This window comes from Lactuca virosa, chromosome 4 (genome assembly GCF_052849685.1).
Source record: "Lactuca virosa cultivar CGN04683 chromosome 4, Lactuca_virosa_CGN04683_v6, whole genome shotgun sequence".
Taxonomy (NCBI): domain Eukaryota; kingdom Viridiplantae; phylum Streptophyta; class Magnoliopsida; order Asterales; family Asteraceae; genus Lactuca; species Lactuca virosa.
This window is the reverse complement of record NC_136429.1, coordinates 259,925,098-259,948,904: the sequence shown is the minus strand read 5'-3', so window position 1 is coordinate 259,948,904 and position 23,807 is coordinate 259,925,098. Positions and strand designations below refer to the sequence as shown.

At 35.7% G+C, this 23,807-nt stretch overlaps 1 pseudogene; it reads right to left on the bottom strand.

Moving 5' to 3' along the window:
- Positions 1–857: 857 nt before the first annotated feature.
- The window catches only part of LOC145105843 (uncharacterized), a 116,544-nt pseudogene continuing 93,594 nt past the window's right edge, over positions 858–23,807 (bottom strand).

Below are 23,807 nucleotides of genomic sequence, written 5' to 3'. Positions count from 1 at the left end.
CCCTACAAAAATTATCAAAAATACAAAATGAAACAGGAATCATTTACTGAAGCTGAAAAAGAACTCACTCAAATATCAGAAAAATAAGAAAACCAAGGGCAAATCTGTGAAAAATTTGTATGTTTTAAATCTGTGAAAATTACCAGGTCAGAGCATCGAAAAACTAAGTGTCTTGGCCAACTTAATATGTATCCCAGTGCATCTTTGACCTTCACAATGAACTCCTCTTCAAGTGGAATGGGTATTAAATCTTCTCCTTGTAAAATTGTTTCCATCATAACTTCAATGTTTTCATCTGTTACATAAACGTAAAAAATAATTAAGATCCAATGTTCTAAAAAATGAAAATGTATAAATAGTAATAATGCAAATATTTTTCAAAATACCCGATGCACTATACTTCATTATGGTTCCTTTAGCGACTACATTTGCAGCAAATTCAACCGCAAGAAGACATGAATTATCCTACCAAAATATAGTATGTTAGTTTGTAGAAAAAGAAAATTCTTTAAATATATTTTTCATAATTTTCTTCAAGGACTTACAAGTGATTCATCATGTGGTTCTTTTTCAACATCTTCAATGACACCCCCTACTTCGCAACTTGCAGCTTCAGAAACATTAAGTACACCTCTTTTTAGTTTCTCCAAGTCATCTTCAAGTTTGTTGATTCGTTTATCCATCCTCTCGTTCTCAATCTCCAAGTAATACTTAACATTCTTGGGTAAATAAAAGTATTGTTGTGGTGTTATAAATTTACCCATCCCTGGTACACGCCCTTGTTATTCTTGAGTACCCAAGGCCTCTGTAAGCACATCATGTGTTCCACATGTAACCTCTCCAAAGCTTCCAGATTTCTACAGCTCATCCTGTAAAAAAAAATGGGACAAATGTTAGAAAAAAAAATGGGACAAATGTTATTTTTTTTATATATATTCGGCATTCAATGAAACTTACAGTTTTATCAACAATCGTCTTGACATCTAATTTGTATCCTCCTGTCTTCAACTCTCTTGTTTTTTTCCACAACAGTGTCCTATCAATCTCCTCTTCCGTCTTGCCGGTTTCTTGCATCTAAATTATCAAGAATAACAAAGTCAATTAACATAAATATATACAAATAAAATAATCAATACTTAGTGGGAATCATACAATGTCATTAATGAGTCCAGCATATCCTTTTCTGCTCAAACAATGATGATATTTATGATGTGCACGGGTATTTTTAGCTTTCCTACTTTTCTCCTGCATTAGAAACATTAAAATTGTAGCTACAAACTTTTAATTTCCACTTTTTTGTAATTATATGGGATACAAATGCATATAAGAAAATTTTAACAAACCTCCCACTTTTTTGTAACTCTATGGGATACAAAAACTTTCCATTCTTCTTTCTTTATAAACGGATAATCTTTCGGAGGTTTGAATATATTTTCCTTGGAATCTTTACTTTGGTTCTTAATGAACTGGGCATATAGATAATGTTTGTAGTTTCTCCACTTCTTCCCGATCGAACAGGGTTGGGTCAACTACAAACTTTTCCTGAAACATAAAAAAAAGGGTTGGTTCAAAAACAGATCTGAATAGGGACAAAAACAGGGACAAAAACAGATATGAACAGGGACAAAAACAGGGACAAAAACAGAAACAGTGGATAATATAATTGGGTTAAAAAACAGGGACAAAAACAGATCAGAACAGGGACAAAAATAGCGACAAAAACAGATCTGAACAAAGGTAATAACAGGAAGAAGCAGAGACTTACCAAAACATATTGCCATAGCCCTTCCCTTACTTCTTCAATAACTTCCAGCCAAGACTCATAGGTTATGGGAACCATTGTTCTTGCAACCAAACCCTCAAAATTAGACAGTTTTGTGGCTTCCTTTCCAATCGGGACACATTTTTTATTATAAGTTACTACAAGTTTCACTTTATTAGCTTTTGCCTTTGTTGTCGGACCTCTTTGTTTGGAGTCCTTATCGTGATCAGAAGCTGAATCCGATTCCATGTCACAAAAACACAACCTGTTTCAACAAGATTCAAATAAAATTAAGTACATTGTTATTTGTTGCAGTTGGAAAAAAATTAATCACATTCAAAATCCGAAATAAAAACATACCAAAAATTTTATTATTCTGCAAAAAAATATTTAAACTAATATGCCCTCGCCATCCGGGCGCGTACACAAAAAATCATCATCAAGGTCTAATAAAGCGGAGTCTTGTGTTAAATCAAAAGTAGCATCAAATTCCAACATATCATCAGTTTCACCATTTGATCCATACTCGTACATCCTATGTGGTGTGAATCCAACAACATGCAAATTCTCATCTTGTTGATCTTGAACATAAAAAACATGTTTGGCTTGACTAGCTAATACGAAGGGTTCAGACTTCTGACCAAGCCTATCAAAGCTAACTACCGTGAATCCTAAATCATCCTTTTTTACTCCACGACTATCAACCCAATCACACATGAATACAGGAATAGTAAACATGCGATAATCAAGATCCCATATCTCCTTTATACGACCGAAGTAAGTAACATCACCATACACAAGATTGGAGTCTTTTGCACTAGCAATCTGCATAGCATGTGTAACTAAAGATACTCCACTGCATTGAGTTGTTCTAGACTCATCTCGAGATGTTTTATGAAAATGATACTCACTTATGGCAAAACCGCTATATTTACTAACATAAAAATTAGACCCTTTGGCCAACCAACGAACATCATGACAAATATCTTCCCCGTTAGCCAAACGTTTTTCAACCTATTAGGAAAATATATAATTAATGTAATTCAAACAAAATAATTAAAAATATTGTAATTCTAACAATCTTATTTTAAAAATAAACCTCTTTCTTAAACCAACTAATAAATGTCCAACTATGTTAGCTCTGCAACCATGTACTTTTGTAATGCATAAAGATGAGCTTGATCAAGTAACTGAGCATCTACAACATCGATTGTAGCCTTTGATAAAGGGTTGCCGCTGCAGATTCTTTCATCAACATGTTCATGAGGATTGCCAATTAATTTCGTGTTTTTTAAGTAGTCTGAACAAAATTCTAAGGCCTCCTCCGCCACATAACACTCTGCAATGCAACCCTCGGGTCGATGATGATTTCTTACATACCCTTTAAGTGTTTTCATGTATCTCTCAAATGGATACATCCACCTAAAATGAACCGGGCCACACAACCTCACCTCTCTAACTAAATGCACCATCAAGTGAGTCATGACATCGAAAAATGAATGAGGAAAGTACTTCTCTAACAAACATAATGTTAATACGATGTCACTTTGCAACTTGCCTAGCTTACTAACATCAACAGCTTTACTACACAACTCATTGAAAAAATGACACATGCTTAGGATTGTTCTCCGCACCTTCACATCTAACACCCCTTTGATTGCAAAAGGGAGAAGTTGTTGCATTAGTACATGACAATCATTAGACTTCAAACCATTCGTCTTTGAAACATCACCCGACACGAGATTCTTGAAATTAGAGCAATATCCATGCAGAACTTTTATGTTAGACAGGGTATCATAAAATAGATGTTTCTCTGCGGAATTCAATGTGTACTTGGCAGGCGGAAGCCAATGTCGATCCCCTTTTGGTTGAGGTCGTAATTCAGTCTTAATGCCCAACACTTCAAGATCTTGTCGTGCTTTTAATCCATCCTTCGTCTTGTGAGGCAAACTCAACGTTGTCCCATAAACACTCGCGGTCACATTTTTTTCTATGTGCATGAGATCTAACTGATGGCGAACAGGCAACTTCTTCCAATATTCAAGTTAAAAAAAAATCGACTTTTTATGCCAAAATTTAGATCTCTCGTCGATACTTTCTTTTTTCTTCTTTGAATTTTCCTTCTTTGGCGTTTCCTTCTTTGACGCTCCCTTCTTTGACTTTATCCTCTTTAACTTTATCTTCTTTGAGCCTACCTTCTTTGACTTTATCTTCTTACCCAATGTAGTCTCAAATCCCGCCAGATAGTCATAAATATCTTCACCTGATGATGGTTGTGGCATAAAATCGTGCTCATGTTGATTGTTGAAATTTTTTTTTCTTTTACGAAAAGGATGTTCAAGTGGTAGGAATCTTCTATGCCCAAGGAAGCATACTTTTTTGGACTTTGGCAGCCATTGTGAACAGGTATTCTTTGAACATATTGGACAAGAATAATAACCTTTGGTAACACACCCCGAAAGATTACCATATGCGGGAAAGTCACTTATAGTCCAAAGTAATATTGCTCTTAGATTGAAGTATTCTTTCTTATAAGAATCAAAAGTCTCAACGCCAGTTTCCCAAAAGAGTTTCAGATCTTCTGTCAATGGTGCCAAGTAGACATCAATATTGTTACCAGGTTGGTTTGGTCCGGATATCAACAGAGTCAACATCATGAATTTTCTTGACATACACAAATAAGGCGGTAGATTATATGTTATTAGGATAACCGGCCAACAACTATGCTTGGAACTTAATGACTTGTAAGGATTGATACCATCAGCAGACAAGGCTAATCTAAGATTTCGTTTTTCTTGTCCGAATTCTTTCCATGTGTTATCAACCAGCTTCCAAGAAGGGGTATCGCGAGGATGAGTAAGCTTCCCATTATTGACCCGACCTTGTGCATGCCAAGTTAAGTCATGTGCAATTTGTGGTATTGAAAACATTCTTCTAAATCTAGGGATGATAGGAAAATACCACAAAACTTTTGAAGGTACGTTTTTGGTATTCTTCTTCCAACGAGAAGTGCCACAAGTTGGACATTGAGAAGCATCTTTATGTTCTTTCCAGAATAGAACACAATCATTTTCACATGCATGAATCTTCTCATATTGTAGACCTACTCCTTTTAGTAACTTCTTGGACTCATATATCGAGCTAGGGATGGTATTGTTTGATGGTAAGATATCTTTTAGGACAGAGAACAAAGCATCAAAACTAGCATCAGACCATCCAAGCTGACCCTTCAAATGTTGGAATTTCAATAAACCACTAAGTGCATTATACTTTGACCCTACATAAAGTGGCTTATCAAATTCTTCAAGAAGTGATTTCAATGAATCAGGTTCTTCGTCTATATATTTGAAGGCATCATGTAGCATATCCTTTGTATAAATAGCATCATGAGGAATGGAATTGTTAGGGCATCTAGAATCACTCTTGGGTTGTTTTTCTCCATGGAAAGACCAAATCTTATAATTTTCATCGAAGTCGTGGGCAAACAAATGATAGCGGACATTGTCAATTGAGTGGTGACACAAATTGATGCAATTTACACAAGGACATGGAATAACATCTAACTTTGGATTATTACTTTGTGCAAACTCTAGAAAAGCATTCACGCCTTCATCATATGCATTTGATAATCTAGTAGAGGAAATCCATGATTTATCCATTAAACATTGGTTTCCAACCTACATAATTATATACCATTTAAAGCAACAATCATTATGCATGTATAGGGACAAAAACTGGGCAAAAACAAAACTGTACAGGGGCCAAAACTGTACAGGGACAAAAAAACTGTACAGGGGCCAATCTTGACAAAAATAATGTTCAGGGGCCAATCAGATGTCAAATACAGATGGTCAATACACAGAAATATAACATTCTGATGAGGGGAAGTGCATTATTTTTTAAATTTCTCGAGACAATACTTAAAAGAAAGAAAAAAAAAGAACTGATTTTGTGAAGAGAATTGCTACCACGAGCAATGGAAAAAGCTTTCTGGGATGGAATCTCGGATTCTATAAAACAGGAAAAGTACACTTTATTTCTTTATTTTCCAGTTAATATATAACTTTTATTTATTTATTTATATATATTTTTTATGTCACCAGTTATGTAAGTAAAGTTGTCTTCTTATCTTTTTCTATATTGACTTGACCAGCTATGTGATGCAATGATTTTCAACCATGACCCACCAAGATGTTTTGATTGCTGGGTAATGTATACATATAGTCTATTTAGAACTATATTTATTGGTGATATTTTTTATGTCATCTCAGGTATATTCTTAATTGAATCTTTTACCACAGATCTGATTGGTAATATATAATATAATATACCCTTTAGATATGGTGTTATCTGATATTTTTTGATACATTTTTAATTTTTTTTTAACATGATAGATAAAAGAAATCCTCAAATGGGCCTCGTTGTTAAAATGAAGCACAATGGCCCACATATGAGTTGTTCATTTTCGTTTTCTGTTGTATGTGATTCATATCAAGTTCATGTTGTTATGTTAATGAATGAAGTGAGAGATGAGCTTTGTGAGATGTCACCTCAAAGCCCAAAACAAGAGATTCATGAAGTTATTGATCTTGATATTCTTTCTCAGATAGGATTTTGAGATTTTCATTAACATATCAACTATAAGTGTAAGGATTTGATTTCTTTTTTATTGTATAGTTGAAAAATATTTCCTTCACTTGTTTTGTAGTTGTTGAGTTCACATAGTTTGGACATGGAATATCTTGGGAGAATCATGGAGTTTTCATTAGTCAGTTTACAGAAGCTTTCAGCCATAGCACATGAAAACAAACTTAAAGAATCTCATCAGAAAGTTCTCTCAGAACTAGCTGAATTATGCTGGTCAATACATAGAAAAATTTAAAGATAGTTTTCTTCTGCTTGTGACGAGTTCTTTTTTAATGTAGAGAGCTGAGAATTGCATACACTATAGCACACATAGAGCGTGAAGCTGGTGTGAGTCCAAGAATATCACCATTAGCACAAGTATAATATTTTTCATATCTATTTACTGAATTTCCCTTATCGATTTCCATCCATTCATTTGATAAATATCTATTTAAAAGGACAAGAAAGTAAAAAATGTTTCTCTCTTATAACACATGTGCACCCAAGACCCGCATCTTTATATGACACAATAGAAAATGAAAAATAAAAAACTTATGTACCCTAAAAAATAGATAGATAGATAAATACCTTTTCTTATCTGAGTATGTGGAATATCGGTGTAATTTATAGCAGAAACTATTGCTTTATCACCCTTTGAGGCTGCATCAAGTAACAGAACAATGTATCTCATTGTAAGTATATGCATATTGTAATGCACAATTATGAAAAAAATTAACGAACATTAGCATTTAGCAAGTTATTGTTGGATTAGTGTCTAAGTCCATAACTATAATTGGTATGTACTTGACCCGACTCGGCATGGTCCATTTGGGTTGCATGGCATCGGAACATTTGGATAGACCGTTTTTGAGGAAAAGACATTTTGTGACATATTAATATATTATAAGTTCTAATATATTAATATGAAATCATGTTATTTAATTAGTATTGATCAAGAATTAATTTGGACTTAATTTAGTGATCAAAAAGAGACTAATTAAATATATGGGGATTGATTGTGTAAATCATTCATTCTTATATATGTGGGCTTATGATCCAAGATTCCTTTATGTTGGGTTTAACCCATGTGGTGATCCATGGATACTCCATGGAGGTTAAAACCCATGGAGCATAAGGAATGGGTAAAGTCATGAGTTACATGGTATAACCCTAATAGCCACACTATATAAGAACCCCTTTAGTTCAAGAAATTGGCACTAGTAATACATATTTTGAGGGCTAGCCGATTTGAACATGTATGTCTTCTTCTCATGGTTATTCCAAGAGTTCATGATGTTGTGTGAACCATTTGAGGTGTCACACTTGGGGCACTAGGCTCTGAAGCTTCATGGAGTCAAGCAACAACAACAAGGTATGTATTCTATCTATTTTATTATCCTAGTATCAATGTTTTGGTATGCTAGTTAGGATAATACCTTGGATAATCATATTTGCATGTATAATAGAGAAAACAGAGATCCAAGGTATTTAGGGTTGCATGTACACTTAGGAGTGTTAGAATGCTCAAAACCCAACAGTGGTATCAGAGCCTAGGCTTGTTTTCAATTATACTTGATGCAAATTTCTGAAAAATGCTGAAAAAGTCGAATTTCGGGCATTCTGGGCACTAGACTCGCCGAGTCCACTGATGAACTCGCCGAGTCCATGAAGAAAATCATCCTACTCGGCGAGTAGGTTGATACACTCGACGAGTAGGAGCCCCAGACAGCATATTTTCGAGTTTTTTGGCTAGAAATGGACTAGAAACATTACCCTAAGATGTTTTTGAACTTATAAACTTGTTTTTGATGTGGTAATGTTCATACTAATCCAATTTCAAAGATAATTGTCCATAGATTCATGTTTTGTATTAGTTTAGTGATTAGGCTAATTACATGGAAAAGTTTGATTTGAATTATCTTGTTCTTATGAGTTGCTTAGATTAATAGAAAAGTTAATTGATTATGTGTTTTCAATCCATTTTAATCTAAGAGTTGATTCTAAAATGTGTTTTTGTAACTTGTCCTCAAGTTATATGAAAAGTCACATTTAAGTTTCATAAAACTCATAAAAGTTGGCAATGGTTACAAAAATGAAGAGTCTTGTCCTCAAGTTATGGAGGTTCAAGAGTCACTTCATTAAGTAATAAAATGTGTAACCTTAATTAATTCCATAAGTTACAAAAATAAAGAAAAGTTACATTCTTTTATTAGTTTAAAGTCTTCCATAACTTGTCCTCAAGTTATGGAACTTGAAGAGTTTTTTTTTAATTAAAACTAATTTAAACACATAAGTTATGGAATTAATTAGTTTTGAATAATTTCAAAACTTGCCCTCAAGTTTTGGAATTTGAAAAGTTTTCTCTTATGAATACTTTAATTCCAAGTTAAGCCCTTAGAATTTTAAAAGTTAAAATTCAACCCTTATACTTTATAATATTATAAGTTAATAATATATATATATGTATAAGAGAAAGTCAGTCTTACCGTTAGTAGGCCTCATTCACGAAGCCGGTCTATAAGGGGGGTATAAGGTTACTGCCTATAAAATGGCAGTTTAATGGGTGTCCACTCTCACCCACCGCTTCCTTGACTGGTGGAGGGTCGTTAGCCGAACGGGTAGGACAAGGACTAGAAATCTCCCTTCATTAAAAGTATTAATGATAAATACTAAGTAACTAAACCATTTATAAATTCCCAATCTTAGTTACTTAGGAAAATGTGAATTTGGTGCTAACCCATGAAATTACACTTTGCACTTTGTTTAAGTCGGTTAGTGGAGCGTGTGTGGTTAACCGGCACACTAACTCATATTTAACAAGGTAGGCAAAGGGTAACTTAATGTTTATCATAGTATCGATGGAGCGTGTGTGGTTAACCGGCACATCGATTGAGGGGTAAACACTTAAGGGTACCAAGTATATTTGCATGGTTATTCACACCTTGTTTTGTGATCCTCGGCATCCCAGTCACAAAACCTGAAGGGCACACTCGAGATTGAAACATGCCATTGAACAGTTCAATGAATCTCAAAAGAATCTACGGGTTTCAAAAACCAATTAAAACCTAATAATACGTTTCGTTTATCTTGGTGGAAATTGGTGAATCGTCATTCACCTACCTTCAAATATTTTATAGCTTGGATTACGGCATCCCTCTTCCAAGTTATAAAAGTATTGTGTTGGGTCCTCGCCTTAATATTTCATATTGGGTGTTATATTAAGGACTTTAAATCAACTCTCTTGAATATCTCCCAAAAGATGATCTTCCCAAATCTCTTGAAACAAGCTTTCCTAAATGAAGATGATGTCCCATGGAAATCATACTTCTTTCACCTCCTCTAATTATTCTCCCTAACCCACAAGTTCCTGAAAAGTTTAAGGTCACTCAAGCAAAGGTCTATATGTGATCACATCTTGGAGATGTAGTCAGATATTGACAAGCCGGGAGAGTTGGGTGTCAAATTCTTGAGAAAGTTGGTGACTCAACTATTTTCTTAGTTACATAGTGAGTTCCTTTGGGACTCATATGAAACAGACTATGAAAAGACCCTTAATGATTTTATCTATTTGCTAAGATCAACTTTCTAAAACTTTATGGACATTGACAATGATGACATTCGATATCCAGTAAAGCTCTCTCTTCCCAATGGAAAGGGATCGGCCATAGTCAACTCGGTTGACCAAATGGTAAAGAGAACGGCTAAGTCTGAGATAGTCCCATTATCAAGGGTCTATTGCCAAAGAAAGGGGCATTGGTTGCGAAGCTGCCAAATTTACCTAAGGATATTAAAGTCAATAAGTTTGACTCTACTTCGGGTAAAGTCCACTATCTAACTCTGCTAAGTTTCTATTCTGAGATTCTTGATACATGATGTGACTGGGTCACATGTTGATGTTTTAAGAATCAAAGAAAAAGTGAAGAAACTTAAAGAAAGAATATGCTGAATCTGATGGCATAGATGGATTTCTATCGCATAGTTTGAAGATCGGATTCTTGAGCTACTTCTTAAGAGTTATGATATTTTGCTTAGGAATAGATAACAACAAGTTTTAATATGGATTGTAAGAATGAGTTTTTCCGCAAAGTTTTAAAATAAAAGGTAAATCTTTTGATTTTATTTACTTTAAAATATCCTTACAATGGCATTTGTGAAAACTTTTGTTGCTTATAAGATTCCATTAAGAGCAAGAGTGGAAATATGAATTTGATTCTTTCATTTGTGGTAGTGTCTAAATTTACCAAATAAGGAAAGATTCTCATCACCTAAGTTTCAGTTGGATAGAAACTTGGAATAATGCAAGTTGTATAGCATGATGAATAAGAACTTTCAAGCATTGGAAAAAATTAAGACTAACTACTTGTTCACATGGATGTGTGAGTCAAGTAAAGGATCGAGTACACATTCTTGTGCACTGCTCAAGCCTACCACAAATAATCGTTAAGACTATTCGTCATTATTTACTAAAATTCAGTAAATATGGTTATACTTACAAGCTTAAGTGTAATTCCGAGACATTGGAAAAGGTTTCAATGTATGGCAGAGAGAATAAGAAGAATCAACTTAGGCAGAAAGATAAAAGTTTCTCAAATCTGAAAAGATGGGAGAGTACTTTAGTATCATGTTATATAATCATCTTAATGATTAAGAGACCTTATCACAATTCATCCTCTAAGTGCATTCTGGTAGCTAAGAAGAGGAGCTATGGATTGTTGAAGTGGTTAAATCAAGAAGATGATTTATACTTCGTTCCAAAAACAATTCTTAGAGTTATACTCTAAGATTGTAACTTGAGTGACATGTCTTAAAGAAGGTTTAAAACACTTGTCAAATGTAAGAGTAAAAGTTTTCTACTCTTGTACATTTGAAATTGGTAAGTTGTGATGTTTTGGATAAAACAAAGACCAACTAAGGCCAATTGTGTGAAGTGTTTGTCTTGATTAGAATCCACACTATCTCTTGAATATCTGACAAGAAAGTCTTATATGTCAAGAGGACAGTGGGAGTCTTAAAGGTCTTGAAAGTCTCAAGAACTAATCAAGAATAAAACCTGAAGTTCTTCACTAGCACACGACTTGAGGTTTATAACCTATCGTGTCGACATGTCTCTGCCTATTCAAGTTGGCTTTGCATAGGAGTTTTGAGAGTTCTCAATTGGTTGCACAGCTACTTGGAAGCAATGGCAGGCCCTTGAGCTGCCAGGTGGCAAGAAATTAAGATTGAGTTCAGTCCATATGAGTTTGGATTTGTCATTATCCTTGTCTTGTGACTATGGTTTTGACAATTCACATGGATAAGAACACATACACCATTAAATCTAAGGGTCATAAGGTTTCTCTCCGATTCATGAAAATGATGCTGAGGAAACACTTCCACCAAGTAGATTTGAAGTAGATAGCAATTGTGATATTTGCATTCTCAAAGTCGTTAGTGGAGCTGTGTGGTTAACCGACACACTAACATGGACTTGTGAGAAGTGGCAAAGGTCTAAACAATTGAGACTATGATTACCGCATCCTTTTTCATAGTTCTGAAATTGTTTAGACACACCTGTGAGCTATCTAAGATAAGGTGTATGATTTTGATAAAGTTTTATCAAAGCAATCTAGTATCAGAAATCTGAACTTTGGTAAGAAAGTCAATAAAGTATTGTTTTTCTAGAAGTTCAGCTGATTTCTGAGTACATATCAAAGCTAGTGGGAGCATAAGTGTTATGATAATAATCATCGTGTTAGTGGGAGCATGATAATTATGATAAAGGTTGCAAGTTAGCAATGTTAATTATAGAAAACAAAAGGTTTCAATTGGGAAAAAGTTGTTTTGCTATAATTAAGGGAGAGGAAATTATACTTCATCTCAAATCTAAAAGTTTAGATTGAGTTTTTAAATCGTATTTAGTCAAGGATATATATATATATATATATATATATATATATATATATATATATATATATGAATTTCATGTTGGAATGGCTCAACATAAGGAAATTCTATATATGGGTCCATTATTTGCGTTCTAAAACTCGATTATGATTACGACATCCCTTTTCATAATCTGAACTATGAGAACTTGGAAAATTGAAATGGAAATGTTATAGCAAAAGACTGGTTTAGTCTTTATGTGAGACATCATGAATCGTGTCCCATATGCTTCGGATATAGGATCGATTACATGTGCTATATTCATCCTTTCTAAAATTTTCCAAATGTCTGGGGCATTAAGAAGGGAAAAGGTCTAGAACTGGATATGACTAAAAGGATTAAGCAATTGTCGAGGACAATCTAAGGTTTACCAAAGATTGGTTGCTCAAGGACAGTTGGAAGTATAGTGTTAATTCTGGAAGGACCATATTGACATAATCTGTAAGGAGGCAACTCTTTTCAGAAGTGATAGTCAAAATGGAATATGGAAATGTTTCAAAGTTGGAAATTATTCAATCTGTGTAAGATTAGGAAACTTAATGCAAGAAGGATGTTTCCAAGGAGTTGATCTCCTTGGAATGCTCTGTAATGTTTGTTGTCAAGTCCTTCTCAATTTGTGCATAATCATTACAAGAGGATCAATGCATATAAGTTTAGAATCTAACAGATTTCAGTAAATGGCATGAATTTGGAATTCTTGCATTTGTAGTAAGGATTTGGGACTGTGAAAAGAGAATCATTGAAGTTATGTTTAATTGATCTATTTCACAAAGTAAAGATCATAGACAAACATAGTATGCATACTTGGTGTATGGCATGACTAGTGTTCAAAAAACATAGTGTACATGCTTGGAGCATGGGACAACTATTGTTTTAATTCAAGTATAAAGTTGATAGTTTGAAATAGTATACAATGAATAATGTGTAATCATATGGTGATAAATAAAAGGTGTTTTATTTATATTCATAAGTTCTGAGACCATATTGGATTCGATTATTATTGTGTTTCACTTTGCATGTTTTGACTTCCAGAATAACTAGGTCATTCTTCCTGAATGATTAAGTTATTCAAACCATCCACAGTCGGTCATATGTTGGAAGTAGATATGAATCAAGATTGTAATGGGTTGGGCTTGTAGAGGTCTAAGATGTGGGACAAAGTGGTGCTACAACACTCATGAGTGCTCATAAGTTCTGAGTATTGGATTCAACCCGCGCTCATTGGAATCACTTCATGGATTTTATCACGAGTGATCATGAGACGATAATATCTTATATTCTTCAAACCTAGAGATATGAGTTGTTACTATGAGTTGGTTGTACATTGATTGCATGAAAACGCATTCGGTAACTCGGTGTTATAAAACGTGCCTTTGTGTATGATTCAACAAGTAGTAGAACAAGCCATATGAGTCGAAGTTTATCCATTCCTTTTACCTTCGGGATAAAAGCGATATCTGTGGGCCCCTCGATGATTTGGTGATGACAAATGTAAGTGCTCGGCCGGGCCTGGACTGATTTGATTTGTTCAATTAGTCAATAGTCATAAATCGGAAATCGGGAAACAACAAATGGACAGAGAGAATGATTATAATCCATGTCTCAGTCCATATGATATCTAGAATGGAGGAATATATGATCCCTTATCTAATGGACAAGTCATTGACAAAGGTCATAGTTCATCTACAAGGTCAGAGTTCGACAGCGGCTTTTGAGAGCTACGATTGCCAGTTGGTTCCTGAAGTCATACGCAATAATATTTTTAGACTTATCCAAGTGGAAGACTGTTGGATTAGTGTCTAAGTCCATAACTATAATTGGTATGTACTTGACCCGACTCGGCATGGTCCATTTGGGTTGCATGGCATCGGAACATTTGGATAGACCGTTTATGAGGAAAAGACATTTTGTGACATATTAATATATTATAAGTTCTAATATATTAATATGAAATCGTGTTATTTAATTAGTATTGATCAAGAATTAATTTGGACTTAATTTAGTGATCAAAAAGAGACTAATTAAATATATGGGGATTGATTGTGTAAATCATTCATTCTTATATATGTGGGCTTATGATCTAAGATTCCTTTATGTTGGGTTTAACCCATGTGGTGATCCATGGATACTCCATGGAGGTTAAAACCCATGGAGCATAAGGAATGGGTAAAGTCATGAGTTACATGGTGTAACCCTAATAGCCACACTATATAAGAACCCCTTTAGTTCAAGAAATTGGCTCTAGTAATACATATTTTGAGGGCTAGCCGATTTGAACATGTATGTCTTCTTCTCATGGTTATTTCAAGAGTTCATGATGTTGTGTGAACCATTTGAGGTTTCACACTTGGGGCACTAGGCTCTCAAGCTTCATGGAGTCAAGCAACAACAACAAGGTATGTATTCTATCTATTTTATTATCCTAGTATCAATGTTTTGGTATGCTAGTTAGGATAATACCTTGGATAATCATATTTGCATGTATAATAGAGAAAACATAGATCCAAGGTATTTAGGGTTGCATGTACACTTAGGAGTGTTAGAATGCTCAAAACCCAACACTTATGTGTGAAGGAAGGTTCACATAATGCAAGCTTGGATATTACACTTTAAACTAATTCAAACATGCTATCATCACTTTAGCACATAAGGTACTAACACATTTAAGAGTATGATACTTGAATATGCAACTTATTGAATGATTAATAACACATCTAAACACAAAATATAATAACTACATGAGGTGTTAGTGGGGAGTACATGTTTGCTTGCGTGCAAGTTATACGATCTACTGTTTTCACTTTTCAAATGAAGTCATCATCCCCTTTGCTTTTCATTTGATTGGTCAAACTCATAAAGAGAAGCTCATTTGAATTGCAAAATAAGCTCTAATTAGATCATCTGGATCAAATCTCTTTAAAACATGGAAAAACATCCAGACTAAGCAAAAGTAAGAGAAGGCTTGGAACAAACCCATGTTTGCACTCATGTTATGTCCTCGTTCTTTACAACATGCACATAGTTTTAACAGGTTGGGACATTCTTTATCATAACTGGTGCAACCTTTTAGTTATATATTTTTCCTTCTTCTTGGCAAGAGCCAAATGTTGTAACTTCACTAGCACAAGATATTAACATTTTACAGAAACAAAATTATGCCTGAATTAATGTCCCAGAACATCCCAATTCATTAGGTATGTGATTAAGAAGTGTTCTACAAATTGAAGAGAGTTCTTATAGAAGGCTAATGCGAAGTGTAATATACATACTACATTAAGAGCTTTTAAAAGAGACGAGTTCTGAGAAGAGTATTTTCAAATGTTTTATCATATACTAAAATACTAGTGAGTTGTATAAATCATGATTATATCACATTCAGCCATATTTGGGTTAGGGTATAGGTAAAGAGACTAATGGTGAAGAGATAGGGTTTTAAAGAGATTTAGAGGAAAAAATGAATTATTTATAATATAAAATCTATGTTTGTTTATGTTCAACTTTAAGTGAATGACTTACTTTCCAACGATCATCCATGGAAGTTAAGTGCATAACTTTTGCTGATGTTCAAAGTTGTGAAGCAGAAACCCCATGAAGCATGTGTTTGAGAGTTGGATTGAAAGCAGAAGAAAGAACAGAGATCTCCAAGAAGTTGAAAAAAGAGTACATGTAAACTTAATTTTGTATCTTGACTTGGTTTATCTTACCAGTTTATGTCAATAGGAAGGTTTTATATGATGTGTTATTCTATAATTATTCCATGCCTTCAAACTGTTTGATATAATATTTCAGTTGATTGGTGTAGAAGTTTTACTAGTTTTACATTTTATTACACCACTGTCAAGCTTTTGGATTCTTATGTTGATTATTGGTGGACAAGGGTTTGTAGTGGCTGTTTTTGACTGCACTACAAAGTTCAGTAGACTATTGCATAACTTTTAGACAAGCACCATTTCTATTTAGTGATTATTTGCTAAGCTTGAGAGGATATGGATTGAAAAGTGTAAAGTATGTTCAACTTCATGAATTAAAAAGGAAGCCAAAAGGTCAAAATGACAGATTTGGTCAAAAAGACCAAAACTGTCAAAATTGACCAAAATGCTCAAATAAATAGAAATTCTAGTTTGAGAGAATTCAACCCCATTTATTTACATATGAGAAGTTTGTGAAGAAGTTCATCAATTGAAAATGAGACCCAAATGGTCAAATTGACAGATTTGATAAAAAAAGGGCAAAAATGTCAAAATTAACCAAAATGGTCAAATGACCAATTTTGGGAGCATAAAACTACGTTATAAATATATACAATTTGTAACTTAGACACTGATGCTTCATGAAGCTCATCTTGGGAAGTTTAAATCTGAAGTACGAAAAAAAGAAACACAATGTCTATCTTTATTAAGTCCTTCTTTAAGCATTAAGTCAAAAAAAACGAAAGAAACACCCATGTCTGCACTAAGTAAATAAAAAAGAAACACCCATGTCTCCACTAAGTAACTCAATTTTTTACATAAAAAGTCCTCAAATCGAGTATCTTGTCTATGACTGCCATTGTTACTTAATCACAACTAAGCAAGACTTAATCACAACTTATTTTTCTCTCTGGACATTCTAGCCTAAGACAGATAGAGAAGCAGGAGGAAACAAGGGCATCTCTGAAGAGAAACTCTATTCAAAGATCTTAGTATAAGGTAGAAATTATGAAAAAGCAGACCAAATGTTCGCAAGATGAAAGAAGGGGATAAAAACAATACATACAACTTGAGAAGTTTGAGATTTTACCTTGTGTTCAACTTGAGAAGCTTCGGTAGGTGAGAAACCCTCGAATGTGTTCAATTTAGCATCAGACTCATGGCTACCAGGCGCTTCTTCCCCTTATGTCGACTTTCTTCTGCTCTTTCTCTTCTGTTACTTGGTTCTCTGGCCAACCGGGAAGTTCACTTTTCCTAAATCGTTTCAATAGGAACACCTTAATCGGACCTAGGGCACGTAAATTTGAGCAGTCTCCAATGATGTCAGTTGAGCCCAAGGTCGTCGGCAAGGCAAAATCAGCCGGAGGAGAAGTAACCTAGCGTCGTCGGAGGAGACGTTGTCTGCAAGGCGAGGTGAGTCGAGGTCTCAGAGTCAATCGATTGTAGAGAGTGAAGTGACTGATTAATAGTGAGTGTTAGGATATTTTAGTAGTAACCTCGATTATTGTAAAAACAGAAACGCGCCTTTCATTAAAATTATAAGGCCACATTTATTGAGAGGACGCACCTTTTACATAAAGTGCCCTCTGTGTTTTTAATTTATTTACATTAGACACTAATTTAAGGGCACACAATAATGCGCGACCTAAATCCTTAAATTTTTTGAAGAAATGACACTTTTTTAATGTCACTCTCTTTTGCGTAACATAAATCAATGAGTGTCGTGTTTTGCGCGTCGTAAAAGGGTATTTTTCTTGTAGTGGTTCCACTCGAAGAGGAGCCATCAAGGGACTTTCCATTGGTACCCTTAGAAGGGCTCTTCCTCTTCTGCCCTTTACCTTGACCGATTGCCAAGATAGGGGTCGTTGTAGGAGTAGGAGTGGTAACAACCGATTTACCTTTCAGACCACTTTTTGCGGTCTTCAAAAGTCCTTGAAGCTTGCTGAGTGTAACTTCCTCCTTGTTCATGTGGTAGGTCATTCGAAATTGATCATAACAAGAAGGTAAGGATCGCAAAATGATGTCAATTGCCAACTCCTCGGGGAAGTTCACATTCAATTTCAGCAAACGGTCCACATACCTTTGCATTTTCTACATGTGGCCCGTGATGGGCTCACCATCCTTCATCCGGGTTGTTATCATGGAGGAGATGATGTCATACCTCTCTTGACGATCACTTTGATGGTAGCGGTCCATCAAGTCCTGGTGCATCTCAAAAGGGTAATAGTCCTCATAGGACTTTTGGAGCTCGGCTGTCATCGTGGCCAACATGAGACATGGCACTTTGGTGGCATCTGTCTCATGAGTCCGGTATTCGGCGATCTCCTCAGGAGTAGCAGACGACTCATCAAGTTTCTTAAGCTCCTTGTCGAGGAAATATTCCTTGTCCTCATAACGAGTGACCATCCTGATGTTCCGGATCCAATCCATAAAGTTGGAACCATCGAAGATAACTCTCCCACAAAGGTTCATGAGAGAGAAGGAGCCGGTAGGGTTTGAGCCAGAAGCAGCATTGTTGGAAGACATCTGAAAAGAAAGAAGGACAAGTTTAGATTAGATATAAAGATAGTACTTAATAAGAAACCCAAATGTAATATTAAGGCTAGGACCCAACACAATATTTTATAACTTAGATGAGGGATTTTGTAATCCAAGCTATAAAATATTTGAAGGTAGGTGAATGACGATTCACCAATTTCCACCATGAAAAACGAAATAAATTATTAGGTTTTAATTGGTTTTGAAACTCCTAGATTCTTTTCAGATTCATTGAATTTTTCAATGGCATGTTTCAATCTCGAATGTGCCCTTCAAGTTTTGTGATTGGGATGCCGAGGATCACAGAACAAGGTGTGAATTAACCATGCAAATTACTTGGTACTCTTAGTGTTTATCACCTAATCGATGTGCCGGTTAACCACACGCGCTCCACCGATCTATGATAAACCTTAAGCCACCCTTTTCCTACCTTGTTAAGTCCAGGTTAGTGTGCCGGTTAACCACACACGCTCCACTAACGACTTAAGCAAAGTGAAAAGTGTACTTTCATGGGTTAGCACCATATTCACATTTTTCCTAAAGTAACTAAGATTGAAAATTTATAAAAACATTTAGTTACTTTATAACCATCATAATTTTAATGAGGATTAAATTCATTGTCCTACCCGTTCGGCTAACGACCCTCCACCAGTCAAGGAAGCGGTGGGTGAGAGTGGACACCCATTAAGCTGCCATTTTATAGGCAACAACCTTATACCCCCTTATAGACCGGCTTCGTGAATGAGTCCTACTAACGGTAAAACGACTTGATATTATATATATATATATATATATATATATATATATATATATATATATATATATATATTATTAACTTTATAATATTATAAAGTATAAGGATTGAATTTTAACTTTTAAAATTCTAGGGGTTGGAACTAAAGTTTTCTAAAGTGACTTTACATGTTCCAAAACTTGAGGGCAAGTTTTCTAACTATTCAAAACTTTTCAACTTCATAACTTATGAGTTATTAGTTTATTAAAATGAAGACCCTTCATTTTATGTAACCTATGTGTTCATTAATGGACTTTAAAAGGAATGACTTTTGGTAATCCAGAACTTGAGGACAAGTTATGGATTCCATTAAAACACATCAAGATCAAGAATTAAACTAATAAACTATTTGCAAATAATTCCTATGATCTACTAAAACTCATAAGTTTATGACCATTCATATCAACAATTTCAAGAATCATATAAACACATATAAAACTTGAAATTTTGATAATAGCCATTGTAAATGGATTAGCATAACCATTACACCATCTAAAACAAGTTTTATAAGACCAAAACGGTTCAGGGTAATGTTTCTAGTCCATTTCCAGCAGCAAAACTCGAAAATCTGCATTCAGGGACTCTTACTCGTCGAGTGCAAGAACCTACTCGACGAGTAGGATGAATTATCACATGGACTCGTCGAGTCCCCCCATGGACGCGGCGAGTTCACTGATCAGAGTGCAGAAATCTTGAGTTTTTTTAACAATTTGCATCAAGTATCAAGAAAACAAGCCTAGGCTCTGATACCACTGAAGGGTTTTGAGCATTCTAACACTCCTAAGGTGTACATGCAACCCTAGAAACCTTGGGTCTATGTTTTAGTAAGATACATGCAAATTTGATTTTCCAAGGTTCTTAACCTAGGCATGGCATGGGGAACTTTAAAACATAAAAGCTAGTAGGAGAACATACCTTTCTTGTTGCTTGGATTCCTTGAGAACCTTGTGAGCCTAGCACCTCAAGTGTTTCACACAACTCCACAAATCTTGGAATAACTTTGAGAGAAGTCCATACTCACTCAAAATCGGCTAGCCCTCTTGTTCTTTCTTAGTGGCCGATTTTGGTAGCCCATGGGGTCCTTTTATAGTGGTGTCACAAGTAGGGTTACAGCATGTAAATCCTAATTGATATGGCTTTTCATATTCCATGATCCATGGGTTTATAACCTCCATGGACTATCCATGGAGCACCTTATGGGTTTTAGCCCAATTCAATAAACGATGGATCATTAGCCCACTATACAAGAATAAATAATTTACACAATCAACCCCATATATTTAATTAGTCTTCTTTTGATCACCAAATTAATTCTAAATTAATTCTTGATCAATACTAATTAAATAATATTATTAATATATTAGAACTTATAATATATTAATAAACCATAAGTGTCATTTCTCTCATTTAGTCTATCCAAGTGTTGCAATGCCATGCAACCTAAATGGACCATGCTAACCGGGTCAAGTACATTCTAGAAATAGTTATGAACTTAGACACCTAATCCAACACAAACTAATTGCCAAATCTCACAATTGCTAACTCCTTAAAATCTTCCTAGTGAAAGCGTTTCCTCACAATCATTTTCATGAAGCGGAGAGAAACCTTATGACACTTAGATTTTATGGTGTATGTGTTCCTATCCATGTGCATTTGTCATAAACATAATTAAAAGACAATGTTTGTGCCAAAACTCATATGGACCGAACCTTGTTTAATCTTAATTTTTGGCCTTATGGCAGCACGGGTGCCCACCATTGCTTCCAAGTTGTTCAACAACTCACCAATACCAGTCAATGCACTTTCATTGATCAAGGTGCTTTCCCTTATGCAATCAAATGAGAACTCATAGAACCCACATGCATACTTAAGTTAACTGGAATGTCACAGAAACAAGAATGTGTCAACACGATAGGTTATAAACCTCAAGTTGTGTGCTAGTGATTAACAATCGGTTTACTCTTATTAGTTCTTGAAACCTTTCAAGATCTTTAAGACTCCCACTAACCTCTTGATATATATGATTCTCTTGTCAAGAAACATTCATTGACAAACAAATATTCAAGAGTTAGTGTAGGTTCTTATCAAGACAAACACTTCACACAATTAGTCTTAGTTGGTCTTTGTCTTATTGTAACGACCGAAACATCAAGGTTAAAAATTTCATATTTAATATAACTAAAACATTGATACCATTTAATTCAAACATTTCAATCATAGTCAAGTAAATCATTTATCAGAGTTTATACCAAAATTAATCATTGCGGAAATCATAGGTGTGTGCACTGCGACCAATCCGAGCCCTTACTTTCCAAACGATGATACCTGAAACAATAAACAAAACATGTAAGCACGAAGCTTAGTGAGTTTCCCAGAGCATACCATGCATACAATCCACATAACACATATCCTGTTATCTATAAAAGCTACCTGTATCACATAACCAATGCATACATAAAACCTAGGAAATCCACGGGCTAACCCACATGGTCTTTACCTTGGAATGCCATGGGCTACCCCACATGGTCTTACATCCAATGCCACGGGCTCCCCCCGGGGTATTCCATGCCAATATCATATATAATCAAATAACATATCATGTATCACAGAAATATAACACGTACATAAACCTGTAAGGATGCCGTGGGCTCCCCCCAGGGTCTTATACCATTGTGCCATGGGCTACCGCACATGGTCTTCCATGCAAGTATCGCAAAGACAACTAGCATACCACATAGCATACAAGTACTATCATACCACCTAGCATAAAGCTAACTATCATACCACATAACATAAAATGGGCCAGCCTTGGTGCCTTAGACCCATTGGTATGGTGAGAAGACTCACCTCGCACTATAGAAGCTTCCCGCATGAATTCCTTAGCTGCTGCCCTGCCAGCTTCTCGAGCTGTTACTACCATTCAATATACCCAATTAGCAATTGGGTCCCATGCCGTAATCCTTAATTCTTGTATTGGGGTAAAATGACCATTCTACACCTAGCCCAGTATGATCCAAGCTAAGGCCCAATCCCAACACAAAAGCCCAACACTAGGTAGGCTTTCCAAGCCCACTAGTGGCCCACTAATGGCCCAATTTGCTAAATTGGGCCCAATCCCTCTAATGGGCCTTACCCTAAGCCCAAACATATCCTTGGCCCAAAACATCTAACTTCTGTTGGTCCACTAAGGCCCAAAGGCCCAATGTCTACTGCTTGGCTCAACCCGAGGCCCAAAACACTACAATCCCATAACTGATGAGTACGTGGGGGCGTACTCCTATGTACGCTAAGCGTACTGGCTGAAGGTGGTGCACGCTGCGTGTACCAGCATGTACTCCCAGCGTACTCCTCTGTTAAGTCACTTTTACCATTAATTTCTTAATACTCCGATCCATAAGCTACAATTACAGATCCTAGTCCTTTTCAACGTCTTAATCCATAAAGTTGCTTACTTGATGGCTTTGCATGACCCACATAAGCTCAACTCCAAAAATTATAATCTACTTCCAAGGAAATGGTCTTAACTCATGCATGAATCCATTAAGACTTCCAAGGTGGCAACTTTCTGCCTTAGGGACTCATTTAGAACTGAGAGTAGCAACTCCAAGTCCTAGAAATCGGATTGGACCACAAAGCTTCAACCTTTGGACCAAAATGTTCCAAAAACTCAATCTAAGAGATCTAAGAAGATAATCACCAACTTTAGATCTTCATACTTTGCCTTGACCTTTGCTTCTTTGAAGAGTGGGTCCAAAACACCAAAATTCTCTCACAAAGCCTTCCAAGCTCCAAGAATGCTCCAAGGGGATTAGGGTTTTTGTGAGAACTGTATGAAGATGAGAGGGAGGCTGATAACCAACGTGTTATGTTCTTTATATAGTGGCTTACCCTAAAAGTTAGGGTTTTGAGATTCTGAGCGTACGCTAGGCGTACTTCTAGTACGTTGGGCGTACGCCTCCCCGCACCCGCGATCACTTTGCTACATTACGCTGGGCGTACACAAGCGTGTACCACCTTGCATGTGTGGTCCTTCCTTGTCAATTTCCTCCATTAGGGACCAATGTTGCCTATAACTTCAAAGCGTCATATCTTTCTCATCCGAGGTCCGTTTCTGACGAAATTTATATACACGAAAAGGTGGCGAGAAGCCCTACGGTCCTAGATATACCCCAAGCCTTAAAGCCTTCCGAATAAAACCCGAGATCCATAACAGATCGAATCTTCAGATTACGCTTATACCCTTGGCCTCCGATGACACCCTCGAACACTTTCAAAATCGGTTGTTACAAATCTCCCCACTTAAATTAGACTTCGTCCTCGAAGTCATGCATCACCATTCCCGAGGAATATCCCAATCTTCCCAAGGAAATCAAAACCAACCCTCGTAGGGTTCTAGAACCCGACGATGAATGAATTCCTTGCAACCTGATCACATCCTCCCCATCTGAAACCTGGAGTCTCGAGATGGTCTGTCTTC